The following is a 5,624-nucleotide window of genomic DNA, read 5'->3' as shown; positions in this document are numbered from 1 at the left end:
GCGTTACTTGCCTATCGAGACTAGCCATTTGAGTATTACCGGCAACGCTACTTGTGCACATTAGTGATCATCGATCTACACCTTCCATTCCATGCATACCATATCATATTGGTATCATCTTGGTATCATATCATCTCGTGTGCCTCAAGATTGTTCCCGCATATACACAATTGCTATCTTGGTTTGTGCATTTCACATTGTGGCCATATCAAAAAAAAGAATAAGCTTTTAAGCAAAGAGAAAGAGCAAAGAAGCTTGTAAGCAAGAGCGATAGCATCGTATCATAGTGCATTACAATACAACGATTAGAAGTGGCTCGGGATTTTCCAGGACCTCACCCCTAGAAATGATCTACGGGCTCGTCCTTGGTGCACCACTTCCTCTTGAGCATCCCCTGGTCAAAGGAAATGCGTGGCCCCGATCCTCTGACAGGCCGTCAGCAAGCAAGTCAGCATAGGCCCCGTGGGGACTGAGGAGTCTCCTTTGGAACATCTGTGTGTTCCCGAGACGCTCGGGTCCAATCCGCCTCGGGGGATGCTTGGGCCACCACGACCTCGTCTGAAGGTGCGCCGGTGGCTGAGGGAGGAATCACCTCCATCCTGACGTCATCCATGGTCGCCAAACTAAGAAATAAAGCCGACCGTAAACAGACTGCTCCTATGGCAAAGGGTAATTTCAATGACAAACCAAAAACTTACTTGGTGACAACCGTGTGGTGTCGCCGCTGAGCCCCGGTGGCAGGACTAGAGATCGATGGAAGGGAGAAGCACGCTTCCGGTCCTACGACGGAGGTGCCTCCCTCATGACGAGGATGCTGGAGGAACCCTCTGAGTCGTCCTTACCCTCATCTTCATCTTCCTCCCCGGCCTCTCCAGAATTGGGGCCAGGCAAGCTCGCCCGTCGTGGGAAGGGGTTCGGCCGGTCTGTGCCAGCCTTACCGGCGGGGACGATGCCCCACTTATCGCTTTCGACAACCCCCCTCAGTAAGGTCCCGCATTCCACATTGGAGTGGAGCATCCCGACATAGGGCGGCAGAGCTAGAACCACATCGGAATGGAACAGAGTCTCCATGATCCACGACAGGCTCTCATTGTCGATGGCGGCCCGGTGAAGACGCTTGGGGTCGTTAGCGCTCTCGAGCAGCCAAGTTAGCTCCTTCCAGACTTGGATGGGGGGTGATGCGAAGCTGCTCGCCACCATACGACCGTCCAAACCCCACTCTGCAAACAACCGGATGCACCAAATAACTGGTTCGAAACCCTTCCCGGCGGCTCGCCTTTTCCAGTAGTTGCGCTTCATCATGCGAGGAGGAGCTCTTGGTTCATGTAGCAGAGTGGGGCCTCGCAAGGCCTTGACGAGCAGTTGGCTCCAGCGCCATTCCTTCACGTGAGAGTACAACTTCATCAAAATGAAGCTCTTATCCTCCTTCCCGCCAAGGCGGAAGGTCATGCAGCCAGAAGTCTGGTTGTCCTTGGAGTTTAAAAGAGGAGAGTAGAAATGCCGGAAAGTTCCAGCAAAAGTTGCACTTCAACGAATTCCTCGCAGAGATGGGCAAAGATGGCCAGGGCCAGCACCGTGTTCGAGTGCAGATGCAGCATATGGAGTTGGAAGTGCTCTAGCACCACGAGGAAGAGATCATAAAAAGGAGGTACCAAGCCTGCAGCGAGGAAATTGACGAAGCTGGGCACAACATCATCCCCGACCTCCCGGCTGCCCACCGAAAACAACACCGTGGGCCCCCACTCGTTGTTCATGCTACCAACCAAGAAACAGAGCTACTGCACACTCTCCTCATCCGCGATTTCAGATCCATAGAGGTCTAGCTCTGGCTCCTGCATCGCATCCTCCTCCCTGCTTCCCTCCCCTTTGTATGTGACGGGCTTGGATCTGCGATCCATGGGTGGGGATAGCCCTAACTCGAGGTGGGAGGTGGAAGATCGGGAAAGCGCTACCGCAGAGGTGTGAGAGGGCTAGAGGATGAAGACGGGGGAACTAAGGATTGCATTTCGGCATCCCCACTTTATAAACCCAGGTGGCAAAGGAAGGAAGACTGACCATCCCATGGGGTAGTCTGCCCACGTTCTCCGCTTCCCAAGGATGAGCTACAAGCTTGCGGCAGGAATCAAGGTGCCCCCGCTATCTCCCTCTGACAAAACCGTCCACCAAGATATTACTAAACGAAATGGCAGAAAAGTCATTGACACTCAGACCCACCATGCGGGGCCAACCACCACGCATCAAGACCCAGGGAAGGTTAGGCCCCGTCTCCCTTATTGGGCCCGACAACGGCAGAGGCGGGTGACGGGCCCAGGGGCTACTGTCAACGTAAGCAAAACCAGGGTATTGCTAATACGGTGTGCTAGGTCTCGACTGTGGGCCCATGGGTATTCTTCGACAAGGGCATAGCTCCAAAAGACTTTAGTCAACCTGGTGAACTCTGACGCAGGATGCCATGAAATGGTTCTGAGTACGAGGTCTAACTTTTCCCGGGAATCGCTTTACAAAGGCTTCCCGGGATATGGTGCTTGCACGCTATTGATCTGCCCGGAGAGAGAGGATCCTGATTTCAGGCTAGTCCGTAAATGCCCCATACCCTGATCACTACTGCCCATGTCAGTGGAGGGATGGGGGTTGAATGACTAGTCCACGTGCACAAGCTCGGGTAAGATCTTTGTATGGGTGAAGTCAACTACAATGGCTACAGGGTGGTTCGCCTGCTTCGCACGCCGCTACAGTGGCGGTACCTCATCACAGATCCCCCTTGTACGAAGAAGGGGACGTCCGAACATCCACGGTGTAATGCAATGCTCTGAGAATCATCATCGAAAGCACATACACACGTGGCGCACACGGGCATACTCCATCGGTACAAGCTAGAGCCGGCCTCCCCAATATAATATTTAGCCAATGAGAGCCTCCGCGAGAGGTCCCGACATGCCCTATAAATAGGGGAAGGCTACAGACTCACGAAGCGAGGGATAGGCAACTCAAGTCACACATTGTATCCAGACACAGTATGAAATAAAGAGAAAATGCAGTAGGGTATTACACCATCAAGGTGGCCTGAACCTGGGTACTTGTGTGTTCCACCTTCTGTTCTTCCTCCCTCTGACCGATCATGACCTAGGAAGCTAGACGCGTTCAGTCCCTCGCCGAACTCTCAAAGTGTCGTAGCTAACAGCACAATGTCTGGATCCTAAACCCCGACAATTGTGATATTCAACCCGTAAAGTCCGCGACATAAGACAGTGTGTGTATGATATGAAGTCATATGTTTCTACGGTACTATATGCGCTTCTGTTCTAGAAATGGATTGAAAGTATATTTAGAATAGTACCGCATATGGGGTCTTCTAGGGCCATCGCCACGTATCCTATATACCTAAGATATTCATCCCCACTATCCTATTTATCTTAACATGCAGCCCATCCACATCATCACACATACCCACACATGCCACCTAGCATATACAACCTGCCACATCATCATTTTTATTTTTTGTCTAACCACTAATTAAATCCCTAAATTTTCAGTTAACTACTACTACTCCAGAAGGCACACGCATGTACACTTGAGCAAAAATTGGTAGCTTTGTTCTCCATTAATAGTTATGTTTCCCACTGGAAGAGCTGAACGGCATCTCCCTCTTAGGTGGCGTTTGGTTAGGTGGCTATCCTATGCTGGGATAGGGATAGCCGCTTTTTCAGGGGATAGCAGTTGTTTGGGTGAGAGGATGGAGTGGTTGTGGGCAGCCATAATTTCGGAATATTCCCTCGAAAATCTGGTTGACGCTGTCCGTGAAAATCTGGCGGATGGTGGCAGCCACTCCGCTTGCAGCGCTTCGGTAACCTCCCGCAGCCCCCAAGATGTTTTTTCGTCTCCCTCACCCGAGCGACAGAAAAACGGCGGTGTGTGGCAGATTTTGGATCGGGATCTGGCACGGCCATGGGGAATCGGAGGATCCTGCAGCGTGGAATGGGTAGTTGTGACGGCTGCACTCGGCGGGCGCCAGGGGCGGGTAAGGGGCAGCGGCGGCGGCGACGAATCGGGGGATCTAAGAGCGTTGGACAGGAAGCAGTGTTTCATTGGGCTCGGTGAACGCCGACAGCGTGGAATCGCGAGGCCTCTCTCCTCTCCTCTGTTCTTTTCTATGCTCTGATCTGATCTCTCTCCTCGTTTCTCCGCATCAACGATGGAGAAGCAGAGCACTCTTCTCTTTTGTGCTATGACCTGATTTGTACCTCTCTCGTTTCTCTGCAGCTAGCTTGTTTGTGTATGAAGAATGTCCGTTGTTTTTCCAAACAGAGGCACTAGCACTAGCACATCACTGGAAGCTGATGCTCTTTTAAGGTTGTATTACGTGATGCAAATCTGAGAATCGGGCGATGTTAGCTTGCATCACTTGATTGTGCTATCAAATGTAGTTCATAGGTGACAATTTTTCAGTTAAAAAAACAAGGTGATGATTTCGAATGTAAACAAAAGGAGCACTAGCAAAAGAATATGGTTTAATGATATTTGAAAATAATTGAACTAAAAATGCATGTATATGGGTAATCTCACCTTCTTACAGCAAAGAGGTCATCACAACAACCTATCCAATTCTCATTGTAAGACAATAAGTTTTGGGGAACCAGCACAACCCTCTAGGGGTGGCTTATCTCATTGTATATAATGGTTGTGTTACAATATGTACCATATACGTACATAGGTACAGAAGCTATACATAGTCTAACACCCTCCCTCAATCTTAGCCACTTTCTAAAGAACTGAGAAGGTTAAGATTGCGCCTACAAGCCTCAAACTGTGGCAGCGGTAAAGGCTTAGTGAAGATGTCTGCAAGTTGATCCTTAGATGAGATAAACTTGATCTGGAGTTGCTTCTGTGATACACGTTCCCGTACAAAGTGATAGTCAACTTCAATGTGTTTCATTCGGGCATGAAATACTGGATTTGCAGAAAGGTATGTAGCACCGATGTTATCACACCAAAGAATAGGAGGCTGTGGTTGAGACAAACCCAACTCCTGAAGCAAAGACTGCACCCAAATAATCTCTGCAGTAGCATTAGCCACAGCCTTGTACTCAGCTTCAGTACTGCTACGTGACACAGTAGCCTGTTTCCGAGCACTCCAGGCGATCAAATTAGAGCCAAAGAATACTGCATAACCCCCCGTGGATCGCCTGTCATCTGGGCTACCAGCCCAATCTGCATCAGAGAAGGCCGAAAGGACCCGAGAGGAAGTCGGCCGAATATGCATACCAAATGTCAGGGTGAACTGAACATAACGAAGAATGCGTTTAACAGCAGCCCAATGAGTATCTCTGGGAGCCTGAAGATACTGACAAACCCTGTTAACAGCATAAGAGATATCTGGTCTCGTGATCGTCAAGTAATGAAGTCCACCAACAATGCTCCTGTACTCTGTGGCATCCGCAGGAGACAAAAGCTCACCATCAACAGCTGTTATCTTGTCGGTAGACGACATGGGTGTAGTGGTCGGTTTGCACTTCAGCATGCCAGCTCTCTGTAACAACTCCAAGGAGTACTTCTTCTGCGTAAGGACAAGACCAGTAGCACGAGAAGTGACCTCAACTCCAAGAAAGTAGTGAAGCTTCCCAAGA

General features: G+C 50.1%; 1 long non-coding RNA gene across 1 annotated transcript; it reads right to left on the bottom strand.

The window, feature by feature from the left end:
* Window positions 1-211: 211 nt before the first annotated feature.
* LOC119331667 lies at window positions 212-2,124 on the bottom strand. Its single transcript, XR_005160616.1, has 2 exons — window positions 699-2,124; window positions 212-623 (listed from the first exon to the last, which is right to left on the bottom strand). It is a non-coding gene; the product is annotated as an uncharacterized LOC119331667 (long non-coding RNA).
* Window positions 2,125-5,624: the final 3,500 nt, after the last annotated feature.

Source organism: Triticum dicoccoides, chromosome 7A (assembly GCF_002162155.2).
Source record: "Triticum dicoccoides isolate Atlit2015 ecotype Zavitan chromosome 7A, WEW_v2.0, whole genome shotgun sequence".
Lineage (NCBI taxonomy): Eukaryota > Viridiplantae > Streptophyta > Magnoliopsida > Poales > Poaceae > Triticum > Triticum dicoccoides.
Note: the sequence above shows the minus strand (reverse complement) of the source record. Positions and strands in the feature narration are given on the sequence as shown.